The 26260-nt window shown below is 36.9% G+C and overlaps 1 long non-coding RNA gene across 1 annotated transcript in view; it reads right to left on the bottom strand.

The window, feature by feature from the left end:
• Nucleotides 1-1874: 1874 nt before the first annotated feature.
• The window catches only part of LOC139796766 (uncharacterized), a 48847-nt gene continuing 24461 nt past the window's right edge, over nucleotides 1875-26260 (bottom strand). Inside the window, exons 3-4 of the long non-coding RNA XR_011726146.1 lie at nucleotides 15047-15151; nucleotides 1875-1996 (exon numbers count right to left, since the gene is read on the bottom strand). This is a non-coding gene — a long non-coding RNA (uncharacterized lncRNA). The remainder of the gene's footprint in view (nucleotides 1997-15046; nucleotides 15152-26260) is intronic.

The following is a 26260-nucleotide window of genomic DNA, read 5'->3' as shown; positions in this document are numbered from 1 at the left end:
TTAAAAGGTTAGTACAGGGGTAACTTTTGTTGTGAAAAAATATAGTTTGTCACCCATGAAGGCAAGTTGCTGGAGAAACAAGCCCAGGACATCAGTCTTTTTCCCTTCCTGCATCTTTTCTCTAAGTCTCTTTTTCTACCACTGGGATGTGGTCACTTGTCTTGAGTATGAGAAAATGTACTCCAGTATCCTTCTGAGGTTATTTTGTGTTTCTCTGCTTCAAATTCAAGCTACCAATCCTATGCTTTTTTGTCTTAATTGGTTTTCTCTGTTTTTCTCTTTAGCCCACTGCTACTAAAATACAAAGTGACTAAATTTGAAGGTCCATGTTGTGTAAAAGGTGAGGAAGGAATCTTTAACGCCCAGAGAGCTGTTTTTTTCCACCTCTGCAACATCTGTTGTCTGCCTCTAAGGTTTTAGTAGTATGGTTATCAGGAACTGAGGTATCAGCATCTGTAGCTCCTTTCCTCCTTTCTGTCAATTCCCTGTGGAAGAAAACACAGATTTATTTATGATGGCTTAGCTAGAATATCCTTTCAAATCTGAAAGAAAGAAATCCAAGATCTCTGAGAGTTTTAGCTGAGAGCTAAAATAGAATAGAATATGAACTTAATATTTTTCTTTCAAAGTAAACACAGATCTTCTCAAATACAAGGGAAAAACCCAGTAATTCTGACTCATCTTAAAAAAATGTAATTTCAATTGGACAGAATAAAGGAAAATAAGTCTGATAAAAATAGATGCATCAACAGAAATTTGTAATTTCATTTATCATAAATATTATTGGTATAGCTTTTCATGTCTTTGTTTCAGGGTTCATGTGATCATATTTCACATTTCTCATTTCAATGATTTTGAGTTTTGTTTTGGTTTGTTTTTTTTTTTTTTTAAGATGTGCTACTTTTCTAAATGCTATTAAACATATCTTGTTTAATACTGACTAGAATATTTTTGGACCATCTAAGAAGCAGTCAAATTCTTTTATCCTAAAAGTCTATTCTGGGAAGTTCACCTTATTCTAAGGTTACTAAAATGAAAGCAAGATCCCTCTCACATTAGACTCTTTTTTTCTTCCAAAAGATTTCCATTTTCTTCTCCAGACCTGCCACTCCACTTGCTAGTTGTATTATGAAAAGCTGTGATTGTGGTAGACCTATTGTAGGGTGAAAAGAGAAAATGCTTTGCTACAAGCCAGTAGCTAATTCACTATTCTTCAGAGACTGATATTCATCTATTCTTCAATAAAAGCTAATGGTTAAATAGACCAAATACACTCAGCTAATCTAGGAAGAAGCTGATGGCTGGGGGCTAGGATTCAAGGTTCATGCTGAAATCCTATTCCTGAAGACAAAAATAGTCTTATATTTGCCTTAGAAAAATATGATAATGCTACAAAAAAATACCAGAAGTCTTTTATTCTCAAATACATGGCTTTATAAGAAAGTATTTACTGCATTTGAAAAGTTATATTTTATTAATTTTAAACATGCATTACTTTTATAAATTTTTCTTTTTAAGGGATGTGGATACTTAAACAAAGGGATTGCGTTTTAAATAACTTTCTGTCTAGTGTTTTGCTACTTGAATTCCAGCGCCCTTAAGAAAACACGATTTTTTTTCATAAAAAGCAATTTTTGCAAAGCACTCCCAGAAGGAGAGGAGATGACAACACCATGTTTCTCTCTGTGTAACTACCACTCCAGCTTAAGGTACTGCTGTGCTGTGCACATCAAACACTGCAATGAAAGGAGGAAAGTTCACTTGAGAAATTAACAATAAAAAACAAAATTCCACAACCAGCACAACAGACTACACAAGGGTAGAGCAAATTTTTATAAGCAAGGTTATGATTTAAAATACAGTACATACCAAATCTCATGGCTTCTGGAAAATTGGTGCAGCTGTGTATGAGGGCAGATATGTCACTGATTATTTTAATAGATAACCCAACAGTATTTGCTGCAGGCCATTTAATTTAGCCATACTGTGAATGAACCTGAAAACAAAATGACCTGATTATTTAGATGTACTATTTAACTTCAGAACTTTTGGTCACAAAAGGTCTAATTCTGGTCTCCCAAAATGCGTGGCAAAGCTTTCCCTGACTTCACCAGAAACAGGATGGAAGAGCAATTAGGAGCATTGGGGAAACTGCTGGCTTCTGTTCTTGTTTTGTGATGAAACAGCACACACTGTACCAAAATGCCACTGTATGTGCAACCTCTGTATGCCAGCTGATCACTAGCACAAGAGCTGTGATTTCTCAGAGGCACAGGGCCAGAACTGGATACATGTGAGAGGGCCTGAAGATTTGTGTCTTTCCACAAACTCAATACTGTCCATATGCTTTTTCTCCCTGCATCTTTCATTTATCTGAGAAATGTACATACATCTAGATATATCTTTTATTTCTCAAAAGGATATTTGCTGATAGGGCATCATATTTCTATCTGAGGCTAGACCATATCCCTATTGGTCCAGAGAAAAGTCCTGAAGTGTTATGACAGCAGCTCTTCTTTACTTTCAGTGTGCACCAGTGGGGAAGACTGCATTAATCCCAAGAGCATCTGTGCCTTAAAAAGCTCATGAAAGGAGCATCTCTGTAAAGTCCATATTGGCACTAAGTGCACTGAGCTGCTCACGGGTTTAGGGATGGGACACAGGTGCTCACTTAACAACTCACATCATTTTTTGTGCAGGTCTCAGTCCTGGTTACTGTAGAATTGATACAGTTGTATTCCAGCAGTGCAAAGTAATGTGGAGCCCAAGCAGTCAGTGCTGGAGACATACCTGGGATAATGCATCAAACTGATGGAGGCCCTAGAGACAGTTGAAGGATGGCAATTTTCATGAGCTGTCCAAAAGCTTTCAGATTATTAAGTACACTCATGGTAGCTGCATCATATATGAAAATAGAATTGTGTTTTGATTTCTGAGATAAATTTGATACACAATACTACTATCTTCTGAAAGCTCTCTCTTTTTAATAGGAGTCAAGATCTGTTAACACAATCATTTGAGAGGTATTCTTGTATATTACAACTAAATAGGAAAGACATACTTCACACACATATAGGTCAAACGTAGTCTGGGACATTATAAAATTGGCCCAGAAATAAAATTTTCTATTATATTTTTGTAATATGGGAGGGCAGTTTTTGTGAATAGCTGCTGAAGTTTGACAGAAGTAGCCTTGGCTGAGCAGCTGACAGTGAGTGAGGTACCTCAGAGAGTAAGGGATGCCTACTGTGGCAGGCACTCACTAAGCAGTGAATAATATGGATGGGGTCTGGCTGTTTTCCTGATATCTCTTTAAAAATGAGTCAGAGCAGGCATAGTTACTCAGTGGTGGTGGTTCCTGGACCCTGTCATTGCTGGTTGTGTAAGATGAGGACTTCCTGTTCAACTATATTTACAATCTCGATGCTCTTAGCTCTGGCAGGGTTAATGAGGGAATGAAGATGATTGACTTCATTGCATCTCCCCTCTCTCATACTCTCATTGCAGACACAGTGACATTTTTCTAACTGAATTAAAAAATTAATTCACTTATTTCTTTCTCACTGCACATTACTTTTCACTTAGTTGTTTATTACATGATAATCTTCCATACTGCCATAGCTTTTTTTCACTGTTGTTTCAACAAAGACTGTAGTAGAAGGTACTGTCTCATCTAATATGGACAACCTAGCTTTCTGCATCAACCTGCTAAAAAAAAAAAGACTTGTCTTTCAATATTTCCAGCAAGAGAGTTTTCAAAGTTGTTGCCAAGTGAGAGATCTTCCCCTTCTGTTTTTTAACATTCAGCAAATCCATCCTTTGAATCTGCTTCTGAGGCAGACTTGTTTAAAGAGTAATCAATGAGGGCTGTGATTGATCTGCATCACAGTTACCAATTTATAAGTGTGTGCCATTTCATTCTTTCAGGGTGTCATCTTCTGCTTAATTTAAACGAGTCTGTAGAATTAAAATATTTGGAGGGTTCTCTTGATTCTGTGTTCTCAGTCATATGCTGACTACAAGTGGAAAGCCCTGGTCCATTCCAATGCATTGTTTTCCACTGAAGAAACACAGAAGAAACACAAAGCACAAACACTGAAGAAACCCAAAATGCAAATGAGGCATTTGATAATAAGACAGGAGTCACAATCATGGTGAAAAACAGAATCAGGAGTACAAAATATTCAATATATGAGGAGAATACATGGTGGAAAACACTATTTCTCTCTGTAAATGCATATTACATATCTTTTTGCCTCTCCTGCTTTTGTAGAAACTGCCTCCTCTGCTTTCTAAATGTCATCCATATTTATCAATGTTCTTGACATTTAGGAATAGTTTTTTTATCAAACTGCAACTGAAGCTTTGACAAAGGGTACTAATTATCAAGGGACTGGATTTTTTTTCCATTTTTTTCCCCTTTTGTAAAGAGCAGCAGGCTATAGGGAAAGTGTGAATTGTTGGACACTTCTAATGTTCCTGTAGCAGCCTCTCTTTTCTTATTGTTGTAACATAGCTAGAAATGAGAATTTAAATGTTTGCTGAAGCATGCACAAAATGCAGCAGGAGTTGAATAACTAGATTTCAAATGACAGAGAAGTCATTAGGTTACTTACTCAAGTAAAAAGAACTATGACTGCAGCTACATACAGTGCCCACTGAAGGAAATTTCTTTTACTATGGGATGTATAGCTTGTACAATGTGATGATAAGGCAACTGAAGAATTACAGCATGAAAATTGGAGAGAATGCTCTGTTGCTAAACAGAAGGCTCTCTTTGTTAAAGAGTAAATATACACTGTGGTGTTTATCAGCAAAAGTGGCTCCCATTGGAAATAATCTATTTTCTTGTCTTTATTGGCAGAAAAGACATATTGGACGCTGATCAGAAACATGATTGTTTTTCACAAATCTCTTTCATGAACCTCTGGATGTAGCCTAGTCTAAGATATACATCTGAAATCTATTATTCATCCATTTTCAGTTGCCTAGCAATGGCACAACTGCATAGGAAAGAAGAGTTTGTGGTGTGTTAGACATTTTCTTAATTGTTAGTTCTATTCTTATGTCCACATAGTTCTTCATTATGATCTTGCCTGCCATATAGATTATTTGATTTCCTTGACTTCTCAAACTCAAGCCACTTAGTTCACCGTGATATTTCCAACTAAGGAAGAAATACAAGATATTCCCATTACCAAGTCAATTTTAATTTAGTTATGATATCAAAGCCTGATTTGAATTCATGCTCTGTGAATTCAGCTGTTAATGGTAATGCTCAGGTCAGAATATTTGAACAAATTTTATAAAAAATTCAAAGCTAAACAAAACTTTTATGTATGGCTCATTTTTGTTTTAATGTGAATTGCAAACAGACACACTTTACCTGGTGTTTATCTAACCATACTTTCTTAGTAAAGAATGAGGCCAGCCCTGCTAAACCCTCAGGAGAGACCAGTATAAAACATTCACCTGTGACAGCAGAAAATAAATATAGACCTTGGTAATCCTAAGACTCAGCACTTTGTACACAGTGAGCTTTACTTCTTGTCACTCCTTTTTACCCTACACATAATCCTTATTAATATTTTCATGTTACAGTTTTTAAATCAGCATACATTTATGAAAACAAAACAAAATAAGTATCACTCTGTCACTGCAAAGAATGTAAAATATTGCCATGCCATGTCTGGCTGTGGATATGAATTTACAACTTTTTTTTTTTTCTCCCTGAGAAAATACTAACCCAAAGCAAATAAACAAAAACCAAAGCAAAAAAACCCTCTCCCTCCTTGTAAGGTACCAGATGGAGACCCACTGTAACCCCTCCATGGGACCCTCTCAGCACTCCGATAAAACTGGTCTGTAGGGAGCTGTCACCAAGCTACCTTTGCAAACTCCCAACAAATCCTCACTACCATTTCAGATGTGATTGCTGGAGATGAAGGAGACAGTGATAAGGGTCTGCATATGGCCTAGGGCCTGCATACAATAGATGTAAGTATTGGGGAGTGAAGTGGGTGGAGGTCTGCTCTCAACCACTCTTGCATTGGTGGGCTTTGGGACTTTCATTGACACCGACCCTCCCCCAGTGGCTGGCTCAACACTGGATCCAGGACCATTCATTTTCTGTTATCCATCTCTGTTTAACTTTTCTTCTCCTACTCTCCAGCTTTCTCTTTCTCTTTTTCTTTCCTAAAATGATTAAGTAACCACAAGTTTTTCCCAGGTTATTCAGCATTAACATCCATGTATTGCTTTTTTTTTTTTTTTGTGGTCTGAATTATCAGCCCGTGTGATTGCACAGCCTGAGAATTTACAATAATAGAAGTATCTGCTTTTGTACTTTTACTCCTTCATATATATATATATTTATATATATGTATTTATATTTATATTTGTTTTACCTAAAAATTGCTCCAAAACAACCTTTATGTGTTAGAGCAATAAAATTGCTATTTTGTTTGTAGAGAAACGAACAGTGAGACCTTTTTACTCTAACCTGCTCTGGGTTTATCAGCATGGTTCAAGGGGGCTCTCACCATTTGGTTATCCTCAAATGGTAACCCTCAGGTAACCTCAAAGGGTTATCCTCTTTTACTTCAAAAGAAACCCATGTCTGAGACAGAATCTCTTTTGGCTGTTGTCCAGATCAGTTCATGGGACATGACACCCACTTTTTTTTCTTAGGCTACGGAAAACTAAAGCATTCTTGGATATAGCACCTCTCTTACAGATTAGTGCCTCCAAAAAGCTTTGAAGCATTGATTTATATCTTACAGCTCCAAGTTAAATTTGCTCTTTTGCTCTTCTTGGTTTATCTGCCTCAGTATCAACTCACAGGAACTCTCTGGACTTCAGTGAATCAAGGTGAAACAGAAAAACTTTAAAGGATGCAGTACTTTGAAAGACATGCTTCTGCAAGGCTCTGCTCATTCCAGTTTATGGGTTTCAAGTCTTACAGAATGCGTGGCAAAATAAATCATGGTTCAGTACAGAATGAATGGCTAAGTGATGCTGTACTTCATCAATTTCCATATGGGGTGTTGGTGATGGCTATAGAATTAAACATATATTTTTGTTGTAATTGTGAATCTACTTTACATAACGTATACTGAAATTAAATTCGATTTTGTGAAACAATGTGCTGTATGAAATCCACATTCTTGGGTAAATTACTAACCACAAAACTATCAGCCAGCATCCTGTAGATTGAGATAAGAGTAGCCCAGCCCTGCTTGTGTAACTCCTGGAGACTTTTCTGACATTAAAGAATAGGAAGTTGATTTGGGCTTATCACATTACAGTAAAAGGCTGTGTCCAGGCCTTTTGCATGTAACTGGATATCAAACTCAAGGAACTAAGGGCCTTGAAAATGGAAACTGACTAAAACCAGCCAGATTTGCCACCCAATGTGGTGGAGAAAGGATTAACAGAAGGACATCACAGGATCGCTTCTCAGAACACCACTGAAGACCCCTCCAGCTAAGAATGCAAATATTACAATTAGTTCCAAGAAATTGGATAAATATTACAATTAGTTATATATATATATGTATCCAGTAGTACAATGTAAGTCATGCCTGCATGACTCTGAGAACTACTTTGAGAACTATCTTTCCTGCATCCAGTGCTGCAATAAATGTCTGCCTTCTAAAACTTAACAAATATTAGAGGGTTCTTTCAGAGACTGAATTTTACAGTATCATTGGAAAGGATGATTCAATCCTCCTTCCCACATAGCAAATGTAATTGCCTCTCTTGAAGTTTTCTAGTAACTACAAAACTATGAAATTGCCCTTTCTCCTCTCCAAAGTTTTAGTACTGTTAGACATATTTTCATGTCAGTTATAAGATTTAAGGGTCTACTGAAGTTTTGCACTGTTTATCAGGTTCTGGAGATACAGCGAATTTCAGCAGGAGTTGGCTCACATTTGTTGTGTATAAATTTATGGGTAGATGATAGATTAGTTGACCAAAATGGAAGTGAGACTATTGATGGTACAGAGATGAATGAGTTTACCTGCTTGCCCATGGAGGATAGTTCTTAAGGGTTTCAAGTGGAAAGTTCTCAATGTATCATGTTCTACAGCCTCTCTCCACCTGTAGAAAGTCTTTTCCAGTGCTGGAAAGAGGGGCTATTTTCTCCATGACTTAAGTGGTTGTTAAAAGTTTGCTATTTCAGTAGGACTTTGCTTCATTCAGAGCATGTGTTAAGGGTAAATTATTGCCTGTGAGCTGGGAAACAATCTACTATTTATCGTGATTATGAACAATCTGTATTGTTCTTATCTTGTGATAGGACTCCCATTTAAGGACAATTAACTGACCTGGTAATAAATGTTCTAGCCTTCGGGTTTGCCAGCTATGACAGGCAGCTCTTTTGGTTTCTGTATTCATCTACTTTTGAATATTTTTGTCTGGCAGATAGACGACAGAAATTCCACGATATAAGATAAACAGCCGTAAGCTAATTCAGCATTTGAAAGATGGTGTAAACAGGAGAAAAGAGAGAAGTAAGTAGGATTATAAAGTACCAGACCCCCTGAGAGAAATGATTGCCTGGCAATTTAGAGTCATTTCCATTTTTAAGTAGTCCTTGTGAGGAAGAGCAAGAGTAATTTTCGGTCTAGCACTTGAATATTGAACTAATGGAGAAATGGCAAACTTTGCTGTGGCTTTGGAAGAGATCCAAGTGTTTTTTTCCAGAGACTTTTTTCTGCTTATATTTAAATTACATTTGTCTTAGAACTGCTTGAGTCTATTTTAAGGTAAACAAAGATCTCATTTAGCCTTACGATATTTTCAAGCTTCTCCAAGAAGCAGTATCAGTACGGAGAGATCAAAATATTACACTCTAGTGAACAACAGCTTTGGGGAAAAGAACTTAGGTAAATGGATGCACAACATTAAAGCCAGTGCTTTAGTAATGCATAAACCACTGGTGCTTTGGTCTCCTTGTCATTTTAAGTGCTCCTTAATCTCCTATATAAAGCACATAGGCATGCCCAAGGGGGGCATGGAGGTATTGAGGGAATCATCTGCTGTAAACTGGCTGTCTGGCAGAAGTGAGGGGAGGTTTGTGCCCTTGTGCCTCTGAGCAATCTCCTCTGGAGTCAGCTGATTGCTCCCACACTGCAGACAACTTGGCCCAGGCCTCTCTTCTGGTACCCTGACTGCAATCCCAAAGCATATGTCTGTAGCTATATATATTTGTGTCTTTCGCTTTGAAGTGTGTGAACAGAAGTGGCTCACAGAGCAGAGTATTTATAGACTGAAAGGGAGAGGTTTTCGTTGCATGCTCCGAGTCCTGCCACAAGGTTAAAGGAAGAACAGTACTTGAGAGGACAAGGCTTAGGGTGGTTTGCAGACCTATGGAGAGGGAAGGTGACACATTTAGCACAACGTCACCCCCATTGCCTTTGAGGAATAAGGCTGGTAACCAGTGCCACACTCAGGCTTTTGTTTCTTGTATTGACTCCACGGAGACCCCAGGAGGCCAGGAGACCCCTTCCTGATGTAGATAAGCAGGCAACAAACAGGGAACTTAGGTTGTCTGACAGCATAAATATATTCCAAAATAAACCAGACATCTCACTTGCTGAAGGCACCCTGCAATTCTGGTTGCACAGAAAGTTGTTTCACATCACTCAGGTGTCTAATTTTTTTACCTCTAAAAATGAGTGACATGAAGCTACCCCGAGTCTTCGAAACTTTGGGGTGATATGCATAGTAATGCTATATTTTCATTATAGGCACAGACTGTAGACTTAGGGAAAAGAATAAGTTTAAAAAGTTATATAAGGGCTTTATTCTTATAGAATTTTGCTAGGAAAATCTGTGACCTGAGTAACATGCTCATAGTCACACAGGAGTTGGTGGTGGAGGAGGGGAAAAACTTGTGACCTTGAATACTGAGGTAGTATCCATACCACTTGGTTAAAAGGGCTGTAAAAGCTGTTATACACAACACTTACACAGTTGCACCAGACTATTTAGTCAAAAGAGTCAATAATAATTTAACAGAACAATCTGACTCTTCCTACTTGTAGGACACAGAAATTTTTTCATTTTTAGAGCCATGTTTGTTACTTTCAAACCTTGTTACTTTCAAATATGAATGACAGCTTGAGATTTTAAATTTTATTTGGAAGTTTTACTTGAAAACTTGATTTAATCCAGGCAATCACAATGCACAGGCTGATCTGTGTGGGATCAGTGCATGGCTGAACAGCAATTTTGTGAATGCACATTAAAATCCAAATGTATTTTAAAAGCATAGTGAAACAGCTCCCCATTGCAGTTCCATTCTTTCAGTTAAAAGGAAGAAACTTTTTTGCATCCTGTAACTACGAGCTACTGTACCTATTTTGATCACGATGGATGGGAATGTAGGGCAGTTTTAATGCCACAGTCAGTGGATGTAAAATCACACTTCTGTGGCAGGAGTACACCACACAAAAAAACCCAGGACAGAGATGTCCAACCCAGCAGAGGCTGAGCTGATGACTTTAGCCTGGCAATGGAGGTTTATTGAGCTGGTAAGAAGCTACAGAAGTTTTAGAGAACAGCAACCAAACTGATTAAAAGAGACACAGCAGGTGCCTAGATAAAGAGACAAAAAAGGCTCCAACTTCTGAGTTCTCATAACCTCGGGGGGTTATGATGAAAACATGAGGATGAAAAGGTCCTAGGCTGAGATGAACACAGAGTATTATTCAACAAGCCTTGCAATACAAGAGATAGATGATATTCAATGAAACCAGTAGAAAAGCAGAAGCAGCATATAGCATCATCAGGTTTGTAAAGGGATTCTATAAATTCTATAAATTTATAAAGAGATATACTACAAGGGGATAATAATGGATATATCCTCTAGCAACAGCCATCCAATGACTGTGGATGCTGGGAGAGAACCAAGAAAAATAACCAGAATTGCATGCTCTTACTGAATAACTTCCCAGTGCCTACAGAATAGTGGGACAGACAGACCACCGATTCGATGAACTGAGTGTTTCTCATGTTAATACTGATGGACATACATGCTCTGGGGTAGCTGCACTGTCCATACACAATATTCTGTCAAATAGTACAGATATACTGACTTTTTCTAGCAACAGAAAATGCAACTCTGAACTAGATTTAAAAGATGTTTGTAAGGGAGTTCTGCATACAAGTTAAAGAGCATAATGAAAGAACTGACATTTTACAGAATGCAAGTCAAAATATGGCTCAGTGGAATTCCACACTGTCTAGGTAAGTCTCAATTGACCTGGCTTTAAAGAGGCTGACCATTCATAATAGGCCACAATAAGACTGATTTTTCCCCTAAAGAAACTAAACTCAAGCTGTAGGTTGATATTCTCTTTAAATCTAGGGGCTCATTACTGATTCCACTGGTTGCTGAATCATTGCTATATGTATAAATCCTGAGATAAAAATTCAACTAGAGCCTTTTAGTGTCACTTCTGCTGCCTACGTGTGATTCTGAGCAAGATAGCTGATTTTGAAGAGGTCCATCTTCAGGAGCTACAAATCTGGCCCCATTAGTATTAGATTATTTGTAGCTTTTGTAAATTTATTGGAAATTATTATTATTATGTAATACCATAAATTAAACAATGCTTTCTAAAATTGATCTAGAGTGGCACTGCTCAGAGTTTAGATCATATTTTTTGTATTTCTCACTTTCTTCTACCTGCAAAATGGAGACTCCACAATGTTTAATGTTGTTTATATTTGTACAGTGCTAGGACAAAAGACACCACACAAAGGCAAGATCTTATTGCTTTAATAAAAGTTCAGGGCCTTGTCAGTTTTTTTTTTTAATTTATTTATTCCCATATGACCTTTGAAAGGGGTGAAACCTGAACTTTCCACTGTTCCTAAATATCATTTCAGGTCTCATGATTTAAATTATTCAGGCTCTTTGCTTTAGCATTAGTCATCTTTAATGGTCAAAGCAAATACAACCCATCTGATGATTTGAAATTGAGAATTCTACTTTTTTAAAAGAATAGTGGCTCAGAAATAGCCATACTTTAGTATTAACATTATTGGACCATGAAGCTCACGATAACTAGATTTTAAAACAGTAATTCCAGTGAACCCCTATGGCATTTAGTTATTCAAGACCAACACTTTTCTGCCCAGCCATTTCTTCTGTTCATTCTCTCTTTTCTTAAGTAACCAGGAGAATCATGCTACAAAACCCATGTAATTAGGTAGAAAGCATTAGATATGGATGTTGGTGTGTGCACTACCTGTAAACTCTCATAGCTCAACACAAACTCCCAACCAAGAAAGTACCTTTCCAGAAGACACAGTCTTCTAATAAAATATGGTGTATTCTGTGGGCTGCTGCTTTAGCAGATGCAGTTATTAATAACCACAATCTATTATATATTTCAAATACTATGTTGCTTGAAGATAACTGGCTATCTGGCAATGCAGAAGTCCAGTTCTCCATCAGGAGTTAGATAAGCAGAATATTTAAGACTCCCAGATTTCTTCTAAAATGTAATGGGATGATGACAGCAGAACCTTGTTTTTTGGGTTTTAAAGATACAAACAGTTCTGACATCATAAGGCAACTTCAATAAAGTTAGATACATCAGCATCACCATTTTTAACAGACTGATCACTTTAGTTTTTACATGACCATTCTTAAAATGTGTAAGATTTGGATTTCAGGAGTGCAATGCCGGCTGTGTAAAACTTTAATGATCTGTAAAATTTATGCAGCCACATAAATTATGTATTTATCGGTATTTAAAGAACTAAATTTGAAAAGTGGTTGCATAATGTATTTAAAGAACTACTTTGTTGATAGAACTTTATGATAGCAAAACATGGATACTGTATTTAGAAGAACTGATGGGTCTCATATTTTCCATTTAAGAAAAATGCAAGGTGACATTGTCTTTTGAAAGAATCTTTAATATAAAGGATATTATTCACTCCTATAGTCAGTATGTAGAAGTTGCTTCTTCAGATGACATAAAAGTCACCATATCTTGCCATTAGAACTCAATGACAAATGCATTTAATTTATGTTGAGTGCAATTGAGCTACTCTGTCATTCCTTTCTCTTTAGACAGTTATGGCCACTTAGGAGTTTTACATCACTTCTAACCTTGGATCATACTGATTTTTCCTTTGATGGTCTCTGGACCAAGAAATTATAACTTGATTGTGCTCTCAACAGTTCTGTCTGTAGTGCCTGTCTTCTTGTTTCATTAATATATTTCCCAGTATTTATTCAATATAATTTCCTTTAATAGATGAAATATAAAAACTCCATTCTCTTAATTACTTCTCTATTTTTTTTAATATCTTTAAATTTCACTATTATTTTTTTCAATGGTGAAACCTTTATTTGTCATTACTAACTAGCACATCATATTTGGCCCCTATTTTTTTCATATTCATTGAGGATATAAATACATCATGAATCTCCAATCTGTTATAGCATGTCACCTCTCTGTATCTAAGCTTTTAGGCTTAGTGTGTTATTTCTCCTGCAGACAGGTAACATCTTTTTGAGGGAGGCAAACATATGTGAGGAATACAGTCCTGAAGGGACAACCTCAGGCATCACCTTAGTAAGGCTCAAAGAGTAACTAACAGGGCTGAGCTCTCATCAGGTCTTAAATAAAGGTGGTGAGATAAAAACAAGAATAAACCAGACTGGACCTTATGGAAGGGGGGAAACTTCAGTAGTACAGGAATGTGTGTATAGGTTTGTGTTTGTGTGTGTAAATATTCAGAATATTATTTGCTCTTCTAGCCTGACCGCCTGATATTTTGAGAACTGTCTGTAATACAGACCTAATACTTATATGTGTAAGCAATCTTGGCTTATATTTTGTTGAGTCTGGGCAAAGAAATTAAGAAATCAATTGTCCAGAAAGGAAGTACTTCTTTCCAAATTGAAGTTTTTTCCCCATTCCTTGCCCTAATTCCATCTAAAAGAAACTGTAGAAAGCTTCTGAACTTTTGCTACTTCCTCTTAAAAAAATCCATTAAGAGATATTTTAGTGCAAGGGATGAGCATAAACAGGAATTTTTGTGCTAGTAGGGTTCTTTAATATTTAGCTATCAGTAAAGAAAAAGAAGAAACAAGGAAAAAGTAAAAAGGAAGGAAGAGAAAGAAAGAGAAAATAGGAAAAGAAAAAGGAAAAGAGAAAGGAGAAAAGAAAAAAGCAACACACAAAAACAGGATTTTTGTGATGAAAATAAAATTGCTAACTATTGTTTGGCAGTCACAACCTGGGGAAGATCACTACTCACTTGCATTCTAAGGCTTCTCTTTAGTTGTATGTCCAATATCACTCATTAGCATTCCCAAACACGCACCAATTTGAAAATGCCTTTATTTTCACTTGGCAATATAAAAGCCCCAAAGTCCACTTTATTTGTGTGATATGTTCCTTCAAGATGTGGCTCTTCTGGTTATCATCAAGTGAGATCCATTCAGAGGAAAAAAAAGTTTATTTTTCTGCTAAATAATAAAAGGAGTGCAAAGAAATTATTTTTTTTTTTTTTCTGGACTGATTGATTTAAGCAGTGACAAGAAACATAGTACTTTCTCACATGATATATAGAGCAGTATTGTCATCTTGAGAGTACTACCTCCTTATTCTTATTATCTTATCCCAGATTCACCAGATACCCCTAAGAGAAGCACCTGTATACATGATTTTGCTTGCTAAGAATATATTTTTAAAACATGCAATCAATCCAGAGACTGTTGAGTCCAGTTTTATTCAGAGTATAAAAGTTTTCCTCCCTATTACTAATTTTACTGTTTTTAAAATTTACTTTCTGATTATGAGGAGCTGTAAAAAATCCCCCTTCCTTCTCCCCACCCCTTAAACATGAAGATTCAACTGAGTGGAGCTTTGGAAGAAGCAAATTCAGCAAGTTTTGACACACCTAGATTTCTACCTCACTTGCTCTTGTCACTTGTTCAGATGCTGTATGTTTCCTTTCATGATGCATCACATGCTGTTCAAGAGCTAGGAGAGACTGGATACCTACTTACCAGCAGTCAGAGACTTTCCTGTAAGAAGATAAATTTCCCTCTGACATAAGAATTGATAACGAGCCAACTGTTAGCAGGTTTCCAGAATATATCTCAACACGTGTTCTGAGAAAAAACATAGGTAAGAAATAGAACAAAATGGTAAAGCATTGGCTAAAACAATAAACATAAGAATTCTGTAGAAGGTAAACTAGAACGGTGATCAGCTCAGCTCAACTGATCAAATGCATTTTTTTAAAGCACAGCAGAATTCGACCCCTTCCACCCCAGACCCTGTAAAACAGAGCAACAATATTTAAGCATCATCCATGGCTGTGGGAAGTATTCACTAATTAAGACACAGACTGGTTTTCAAACAGGGTGCCTCAACCATTGCTCAGTCTCTCTATGCCTGCCCTGGCAGGGTCAGGAAGCCAGGATCCTCCTTCCCTGGATTCTCACTTCAGGGCTTTGGTGAAACAGTGAAGAAGGACTTTCAGAGAATTTGCTTGGCTGTAGGCTGCCAAGTATTTCAGGAGAATTACTAGATTAATTAGCAATAGTATAGCAATACAGATGAGTGGAGAACATGCTTAGAGCTGGCACCATAGTTCTCTGTAAAAAAAAACACTGCATGAAGCCAAAGATCTGAAAACATCTACAGCTAAGAGGAGCTTCCTTGTAGCATTCTCAGTGTTTTTTTTGAGGGACTTTGGGATGTGCTTTTCACCCAAGCCTGTGTTTCCTTCTTGACTCCTGATGTATATTGCAACAGCTTTTCAAGGGTGATGTGTAGCTACATGGAATACCTCCTACACCTCTATAGTGAAAGAAAAAACAAAAGGCCTGTGGAACCTCCATTGCTGGGAAGACTGCAGAGGAAATCTCAGCAAGGGAACTCTTTGTGGGCAAGTTTAAAATTCATGGCCTGATCCATTTCCAGCAAATTTATACTTATATCCCAGTTATTCATGGCAAAGTAAGTTCAGTTCAACATAGGGTATTACTTTCCTGTCTTAGAGAAGGGAAAAAACTAGTTATTTCCACATGTTAGCCATATGCAAAGCTATTTCTTCTCAAAGGTTGACACAAGGGGAAATAATTCCTACAGTTTCAGAACTGCACATTTATACAGTTGTGAATCATTCCTGCCTTTAACACTTGACAGCATGTAAAGTAGATGGACTGTTTTTTGCTCATATTCACTACATATCTGCTTCCTCCTGACAATACAGTTTTGGCTTCATAATAAATCTCCGCTGCAAATCATCTTAAGAATTCCTGTCCTATAATTCACCCAAAGCTTTTTGACCTTGTTAACTGCAGATTTTAGAGTAGGAGTCTGAAATAAATGCCAGTCTTGCTTATGTGACCTTATTGTTTTCTCCCAAGAAGATAGCTTAATATGTTTAGATCACTGGAAGTGACAAACCTTAACAAATGTCAAGAATTATCATTAATTTATTTTAATAATATAAGGAAAAACAGAGCATGACAACTTTTGTCTTACATACTATACTGTATACTGATGAAACTCTAAAATCAGTAACAAAACACTGATAAGTACGAAAGAAGGACTGAGAATAATGTATGTATTTGATTTCAGATCATTATTGCTTAAGTTGGTCTTAAGCAAAAACACTGGTCCAGTGTTCAACCTGGAAATAATGAAGTGATGTATGACTTTCAGTTCTTTGCTACTGAACTTAAACTGTGGTGTGGACCTAGATTAGTTCATTATTCACTAAGTTCACTAATTAATTCACTAAAGTCATTCTTCTCTCCTGCTGAAGTCAATTGCCAAATTGCTGTTATCAATGAGAGCAAGAAGGTGCTATAGTAAAGGCTTTATAGCAAATGTACTTGAATGACAGCAGGTAAGGGGTCACATATTAATTCAGTCCTTTCAATCCTTTTCTTTCCCGTATGCCATTAACATAACAAAATATTATAGAAGAAGATATTCTTCTTTTTTCTACATCCTTTTTTCCTAGAGAAAATAGAGGATGTGAGGAGAAAGATTTGGGAGTTGGAAGGACTGCAGGTACCTGGTCGGTGCCTTCAGCACTGAAATATACTAAAAGCATCCTTAGCTATACTGTCCTACCTGTAGACCACACTCACAAAACAGCCACAACCAAAAATGAAGAGGACATAGGATTTTGCTGATGATAAATGAGATAAACTTGCAAGCACTAGGAACACTTGTAGAAGGACAGTGATTAAAAAAAAAAGTTTAAAAACATTATTGCACAAGCTTGTTTACTGCATCACGTCTCTACAAAAATTTCCCAAGGCCATGGCTGCATATTGTGAAGATTATGGATAAAAAGTCTTATTTTTATAAGCATGTAGGTGATTTTGATACATAGTGAATGCTGGAGGCAGTACACCTGAAGCAAAAGAAGCGTGAAGTCTTCCCCTTCATGCTGTGTGAGATCAGAGAGTCCAAGGAGTCTCTTTCCTCTTCTCAGTCAAAACAGTCTCTGGACATGATGCTGAGCAGAGCACCTGAGATTTCAGAGATTCTTCTGAATGATTTAAGAGATTCTAAATGAGTTAACACCAGACAAGGTTTCTAACTTCTTTTTGGTAGCAATTTCATGCAATTCTAAGTTGTGTCATTTGTTAAGTGAAAGTGATTCACAATGTATTAATATGGAAACTCAAAAGAAATTGTTTCTCAATTTAATGCTTGTAAGAGCAAGTGCCCTTAAGCAAGGCACGATGCAAACAAAAGCAACACTGAACAAACTGTCCCAGTAAGTTCTGGTTATTGTCCTCCTCCTTGAAAAACAAACTTTGTCTATGGAGCAGTATAAAGTTTCTCTTAAACCCAGACTGTCTGCATTTTCCCAGGATACAGTCAAAAGGGGTATATTCAGCCTTTTTGTTCAGCCTTTAATATTAAACTGGTTTAAACCTGTTTTTTTCCTGTTAGATTTTCATCAGTTAATTCAGAGGCACTGAGTTCACAGAACTAATTATCAGAGAGATTTCAATTAAACCATGTAATTTATGACTCTTTAGAAAAGACCTACTTGGCTCCTCGTGTAAAGGCAGACACTACAAGTGTAGTGATGACACAGCTTTTCTTGAAGACATGACATCTAATATGAAAGTGTGAATATTCTGCTCTTCTAACAGTAACCTTCCAGAGACAGGGCTGCAGGAGCACCACTACATCCTGTAAAATTCTTGACTAAATTCTTTAACCCCCATTATGGTTTGGGGTATGTTTTTGGTCTTTGAATGGACTCTTTCTTCATGCTGTAGAGAACTGTGGTTCTCTATCCCAGGAACTGTACAAAAGCAGGCATGTTCCATAGCTGACGGAGGCAAAATTGCTCAGGTGGTCAAAGAAGTAAAGGATCATGAAGGTGGTTCAGCATTTTGGATTTTTCCTTGATGCTTAGAATGGAGCTTTATTTTACTTGGAATTAAAAGTGTTTCTATGTGGCTCTCTTCTTTGAATTTTCTGCTACACTGAGCGTGGAAAAACTCATCTTTCCCCCTGTGTAAAACAAACGGTGACAACATGTAATTTTCCTCTTTGCAGCCCTTGTTACAATTTCCTTTCTTTCAAGCAATAGAGTAGCCATTTTGATAAAACCTTCTCCATTAGTCTCCTCCCTATCTTGTTACTTGTGTGTAACTGTTCTATGAATAAACATTCTAATTGCTTGGACATGTACAGTTCACAAGTGTTTTGCACTTAAAGCAAACATTTCCTAAGAACACATGGAAATAATTCACTGGTGCACTTATGTTTCAGTGATCAAAATGAATATCCTTCCTGAAAACATACTCAATGTTTAATTCAAACATTACTACACATGTGGATCCTCTCAGCAAACGAAGTTCTCTTTTCTAATTAAAAGTGTTAATAAGAATACATATGGGTTTGTTTCACAAATTACTGTTTTTATTATATTGGTAAAATGTGACCTACTTCTCAGGAATAACTATGGGTTTCAGGACAGGCTGTTTCAGTTATAAAGCTGAAAAAAATGGAGGATGAAGATCCCCAGGCAGGCTACTACCATGAACTGGCCAAGGGAAACCAGGCACAGAGACAGAGAGGGAGAAGACAGGGAGCCAAGTAGCAGTTCTGACTCTCATGGGAGCTTTCCTGGAGACCAAATGATGCCAGGAAAGGATCTCCAGACTTTAGCTTGAGACCTACCTGGGACCATAGTCCTTTCTCCCCTACTGCAGGAAACCATATTTTACTTTAAAAAAAAGTAAAAACAAACCCAAGTTGTGTCTGCTACCTTCAAGTCTCCAGATTCTTTGATCCCCTTCACCATGTTTGCTTGTATCTCTCCCCACCCTCAACCCCCTCTGTTAACTTCTCTCTGGTGCTTCCCTCTCTTTTTGTCTTCCTTTTTCTCAGCATCTTCATCTTTTCTGGCTTTTGTCAGACCTCTTGATAGCATTTAGCCACACATGTCATTCCTAAGAGGCTGCTATACAGCATCATATCTTCATGATGTAAAAGTGGGACACTGCAGTGGCCAATAAAAATGCACTGGAATAAATGACCCTTTTTGAGATAAAATTTCTTTGTTGCTGAGAGAAGCAGGCAAGCCCTATTGCTTCCTTTAAGCAAAAGGAGTTTTCAGCCTAAAGAAAATGGATTGATAGAAGGAAATTGGGCTGATTTATTTTTGCTTAGTCATAGGCTGTCTTGCTTTCTGTATGCCTGCAATAACAAAACAGCCGTACATTTTGGAAAGTTGCACAACAAATTTTTCTAACCAGAAAAGCAACCTATTCAACACAGTTGAACCTAACCTATTCAACCTAAAAACACAGTTCTTTAAATATGCAAGAAAAATGTCAAGTAATTTCCCCAAGCTGTTTACTGATTTTAAAAACACTCACATAGATAGTAGATAATTATGCCCTTTGAAAAATAGCTTTTTTTTCCTTCTTGAATTTCTAATGGCACCTGAAACAATTTACACACACACACACACACACACACACACACACACACACACCCTTTGTTAATTGAAACTTATATGATTCAAGTGCACTGCAGATATATTTTCTCCCTGGACTTCTATTCTAGCCCTGGAGTGGAAGGGTACAGAAATATTTAATTTCATGCTGCTGCTACATGAACATTAGCTAACTTTGCCAACTTCATAATTACCAGTGGGAGATGTTAATTTTGAGCCTACAGACATTTCCCAGAGCATTAAGGTTTTTTTCCAAATATGGCTGGGACTTACGTACATTGAGAGCACATCATACCACAGAAGTTCTTCTCTTACAAGTCCACATCTAACTACAGAGTATAATTTTTTAAGAGAAATACATACAGTCACTGTTGCCTTTAACAACAAAGCACACCAGGGCACATCTGGGGACCAGGAGGGGGAGACACCTTTAGCTCTCAAATCGATAAGGCAAAAAAATTGTTCATCACAGTGTTCACTTAGATGAGCTCTGAAAAGAAAGAGAGATTCAACTGGGAGTCTTTAAATGCAAAACCAGTCAAAGGCCAGATAATGACACAAGTCAGTGAAGAAAGATTGATTTTTGTCCCCCCCTCATGCTGAGACCTAATTTTACAATTTGCTAACACAGCCGATTAGACAACAGGTGGAATCCAGCAAGTGTGATTCACACCACAGCACTGTTTTGATAGGAAAGAACTATATAACTTTGATTATGGTGTAAACATGCAATCTTTCTGCTTGAATCCCCCCTGTGGATTCAGCTGCAACAAAAATTATAACTGCACATTAAGAACTCCTCTGTCCCAGACATAATCAGTCCCTTAGAAAATACACAAAATCTCCTCCCTTCTAATATCCCAATCTGAAAATGCTATGAACTGTATCAAATTGAGAACAGGGGTGGTAATCCTCAAAGTTCAATTACAGAGTTCCCACTTCAGTAGTCTTGCTGGAACAATAAAGTAGTTTGAATGCAAGCTTCTTTGTTGAAGTCCAGCTTGGCTCACATCCTGACATATTTTTGATGGCTAATAGTTCTCTCACTGAGAAACGTGTGTGGGCTATGTTTAGAACAGTTAAGCTTATGATTAGCAGCCAGACATTTTGAGACCATGAATTTGTTGTTTTCACACTACTTATTTTATTCCTTTAGGGGCTATAAATAAATAAAGTTCCATTTGCTAGAGAGATTGTAAATGAGATGAAACTACAGCTGTGCCTGTGTCTTCTATAGCAACAAACAAGCAGCTCCACCTTCCCCTCAAAATACTCCACTTTTTTTGAACTGACCACATTCACAAGATGTAAAATCCATAATACCAGCAAGCTCCAGCTGGCAGCCAGAAGGTGGATGCCAGGTCAGTGTGGAGCTGACCACATCTTCTTGTGGTTCATTTGGCAATGGAGTAAACACAAGATGAAGTTTTTCAAACAATCAAGCAAACCTTTGCAAAGAGATAGTAAAGAAATGTAATTGTTGACTAAACTTTCTTCTTGGTTTAAAATTCATCCTCAGGAAACCTATGACTTTAGCAAAAGCTAATAATAAAAGCTTAAAAGTGATTATTCTTTTTCTTTATCCCGAGATTGAACTAAATTCAAAAACTGGTACGCAAAGCATTCCTGTAGCTTCATTTGGAAGGATTTTCTTCTTGTTTATGATTCCCAGAGGAATTAGTATTTCTTACTGGCTGTGTAGTATGTGTAAGTGAGAGCTTTGAAAAACAGTAATAAGCAATTTTCTTCTGGCTTTCTTTCTTTCTGGTTTGTAAGCACGGATCAAACCAGGATTCTTTGCAAATTTTAATCCAGTTTGCATCATATAAAAACAGCAGTACTTTATTGCTTATGAGGCTTTGCTGTATTATGCTGCTGCTATAGACTATGCTGTTGAGGAGAATGTTTAAGGAGAACCATTTAATGTAATGAAAAAAAAGTGCCTTCTCTGAACTGAGAAGATGAACAACTTTTAGACAGAAGAATATAGCCAGAAAAAGCAAAGAACTCGGACTAAGGCAATTATGAACATTCACTCCCCAGAGGGACTGCAAAAAACAGCAGCATCTTTACATTCTGTTATTTTTACATTAGGGTGATATTTGCTATTAAAGGAACTAGTTTCTTGTATAACATGTGAACAGAAATTACTTTCCCTGCCACTGAAAAGACATAGCCAGTTGAAAGTATTGCCTACCTTATAATTTTTAAGACAGGAGAAAGTTGTATAACTAGTACTATAAATGTGAGAAAATTTACCTTTGCCAGCACAGCTGCTGATGCCAATTAGCACTAAAAGGAAGCTGCATTTACAGATTCATGAAAAATAAATACAGCTGATGCCCAGCTCATACACTGAATACACAGCAGAGTATGATGTAGATAACATGTTATATAACAACTTTGTTATATGGCATGCAAACTTATAAAGCTTCTCAGATAGTTTTCTTTATAAGTTGAAGGATCTCAGGAGGCAGCTATCAATCTTGGATTCCTGGAGTCTCCAGAAGAGAGCTCTCACTACACTTGGCAGCTGGAAAGGTCTTCCTGCCAAAAGAATTTTAGAACTAGGCAGCTGTGTCCATATGCAACTCTGTGCTCTACAAGGGTGACATAAACCAGAAAAGAGAAGAACTGGTGCAGTGAACCAGTGTCTCTTACATATTTTCACAATTTGCTTTTTATTACATTGTCTACTTAGGTCATTACATTTATGGCACCATGTAATCAGAGAAATAACAACAGCTGAGAGAGAGGGATCTGTTCAGCCTGGAGAAGGAAGGGCTGCATACAACAGCCTAATAGGAGGGTGTAGATAAGGCTGAAACAGACTTTTATGGTGCTACATGAAGGGAGAGAAGGAATGGATACAAATTGCAGCAAATGAAACTGTAGTTAGATATAAGCAAAAAACTTTTCACAGTCAGAGCAGTCAAACACTGAGAGATATTGCCCACAGAGTCTATAGCATCTGCATCATTGGAGATGTTTGAACTCAGCTTGGATAAGGGCCAGACCCCTGACTGGGACATTGGACAACACAGCCTCCAGAAGTCCTTTCCACCTAACTGTTTTATTCTAGCAGTTTCATACTTGTATGACTCCCAAGGTTGAATCCTGAAAAGATGTGAGATGCAAATATTTTTGTCTGAAGAACATCGTGTACTAAGAGATTGAACAGCATACGTATACATAGTTCGTAACTTTATAATGTTCAATATTCAAAACATTTCTTCTAATTCTAAAGCTTGATATTTTTGTCATATTAATTTCTACTTCAAATGTGCTGGAAAAAAAACAGTTTCGTTGTGGAGACGTACTTGGACATATGGTAAAAAGTTGTTAAATATTGAATTATTTATAGTTGAGAAACAAAATGCAATAAATTTCTGTTGTACATGCAAAATAGCTTTATGAACTGACGTAGAAAATCCAAAGATATATTGATCAGCATTGAAATTGATAGTTCAAGTTTCCAATAGAAAAAAATTAAAGCTTTTGATGATCAGATTACTATAGCAATACAGAGCTGAGGTAATGTTGCATAATATGCTAATTAAAAAGTTATTTTTCCTAAAATTTTTCCTGAACTGAAAAAATGTCTTCATTTTTCTCTTGCAACTTATCTGTGACTACTAAAAAGCAGTCACTCAGCTTTAACTTTACTGTGGTCACTCTTATACCAAAGTTGGTTCATACATTATGGTATCTCTTAAATCTGAGTAAATCATGAATGTAAATACCTGCCATGAAATCCAGTCTAAGACCAAAGCAGGACCACCAAAAGTCAGTGAATAATGATAGTGTGGTCTCCTGGGGAACGCAGTTCAGAGTTACAGTAGCTCAAAATTAATTCCTTGGGCCAGCACAAGGACTTAAAATGAAACATTTTGATTTAGGAATACTGAAATATTTTATTTCAATTGTAAATATTAGTCTTTTTTCATTACTGGACATTCAGTCTTAGTCTAAGTTAAAAAAAACCCAACAAAACAGTAAAAATCAGTTGTAACAGAAGCAGTTCATACTTATGATAAGCACTCAGTGAATCAAACATTTAATGTGGACAAGAAAAATTACAACTTAGCACCCCAATTCAGAATATGAGATATCTTGCACTGAAATAATGTAAGTACAGCACAAGACTGCTTCCCTCCAAACCCCAAATCTCTATTCTAAAATAAAGGTATCTTTTAGAGCTTTATTTCTGCAATGGCCACCTAAAAAATTGAAAGTAACATAATAATAAGTCCATTTTTATGGAAATAGTCTTGTTATTATTTAATCAGACCAGTGATCCACGAACTGCAAAGTGAAATTCAATAAGCAGCTCCTCAGTCTTTCAGTTGAGAAAATTTGAAGGAAAGAAAAAGAAGAAAGAAACCCCTTCTCCAAAGGACTTAGTAAATACTCTCCATGAGTAATATGTAATTGAGTAAACACTGAGTAAACACTCAATTATGAGTGATGCCTAATTCACTTTAAGGCAGTTAAAATCTGCCCAGTTCTTTAGCTTATTCAGTGTCTACTTACAGGAATTGCTGGGTACCAGTGATGCATTATGCTAAGGACTGTGGAAATCCATAGCAGGAGAGATAACCAGTAGCTTAGACAAATTAACTGCACAAAGCAGTTGTGAAGGGTATTAATTGAAATTCTGAAGTACAGTAAACAAGGCAGAAAATTTCTTTCACAGAGGCATAGGGGTCAATGCACTGGAATAAAAATGCTCCATGTCCCAGGAGCCTCTATATTCATGCCAAACATTTTTATTTCCATTGCACTTAAGTTCCTAACCTCAAGGCCAGGAAAAGTGCCCTTTTACTGCTTTCCTTGTGAGGTATGTGTCAGCTTGTGTAGTTAGGTATAGATTCACACATACACACACACACAGTTGCTATTGTGGGCAATATGGGCACTTGCATATAGTTTGAGATTCCACATTCACTTTAAAAATACGCTGTAGTCATGATTCTCAGAAAAAGACTACTATTTAAATGTTTCTGTAGAGTGATCTTACTGATACTATTAAACAGCTCTAATTAGCTGGAGCTTAAAATAAGCAAATGAAGGAAGAAAATTTGTACTGCAGTTTAGTTTGATGCACAGGATGAGACCACAGAGGAACAGCAACCTGATTTGTAGAAGAGTGGTATTGATTTCCCAGGGAAGAAAAATGTTGCACCCACCTTTCTTCACTACCTTTTATTGCCTAGTCTCCCACCCAGTCAAGTTTAATGGAAAAGATGGATGAAGAGGGTAGGTGGACAGGATGCTGCTGGAGCAAATGATGCAACTCAAATTGTCCTAATTTTCTGTCCCAGCCTCTTGACTGGAGATGTGTGTGGATTTTTAGAAAAAAAACTCCTCTCCTTAGGGCATCTGATTGCTTTGTTCTTAAGTTCCATCATATTTTTTTCCTGCCTGTTTTCATTTACCTTTTTTATACCAGACATAAACATAATTCTATAACTTTATCAAGCAGAGAGTTCCTAGTGATACTTTACCAAGAAAAAAAATCTACCTATAAGAGCCAAAACACATTTTCCATATTATTATTATTGTAACCTCAATAACAGCAAAAATACAATATTGTTTGTCAGAATTTCAATAAAAATGAGATTTTTTTTTCCCCCCTAGTACATTTTATAGATATTCTTGCTGCAGGGGCATGTGAAAATTTGGAATATATGTGTTTTGCTGAATAAGGATGCTAACCATGCTGCTAGTGCTGATGTGATTCTAAAAGGTGATGACAGAGTGTTGCTAGTGAATAACAGATAGCCAGGATAAAAGAGCCCATGTAACAAGGACATTGTATACAATGAAAAATAAGTAGTGGGATATAATTGGGTTTCCTTCAGTTTCTGCCTTCTGTAAGATAGAATAATTCTGACAAATTTCAGAAGTCAGCAAATGCTCACTGTATACTTCTGGGTTAATAGAAGATAGAGATGATCTGACATGATCTTCCCCTGCTTTGTAAAACCATTGGGTTGCCTTACTGATCATCAGTCTATGCATATAACTTGTATGTGAAGATACAAGCACTCCCTAGGGTATCTGACAATTTGTCTGGAAAAGGGTCCCTTTACATACCAGAGAGACCCCTTTTTAATGTTTTTTTATGGTTTCAGGCTATCTGCACAGTGAGACAGTTGCAGCTGACTTTTGCAGGTGAAATATAGACTCAGCTGCTCATCAAGAAAATAAAAAGGCTCTTTCTTATGTCTCCAAGGCCTTGCAGATGGTTATTGACTGGGATGCT

The sequence above is a fragment of the Heliangelus exortis genome, chromosome 1 (genome assembly GCF_036169615.1).
Source record: "Heliangelus exortis chromosome 1, bHelExo1.hap1, whole genome shotgun sequence".
Classification (NCBI taxonomy): Eukaryota; Metazoa; Chordata; class Aves; order Apodiformes; family Trochilidae; genus Heliangelus; species Heliangelus exortis.
This window is presented reverse-complemented; position numbering and strand designations above follow the sequence as displayed.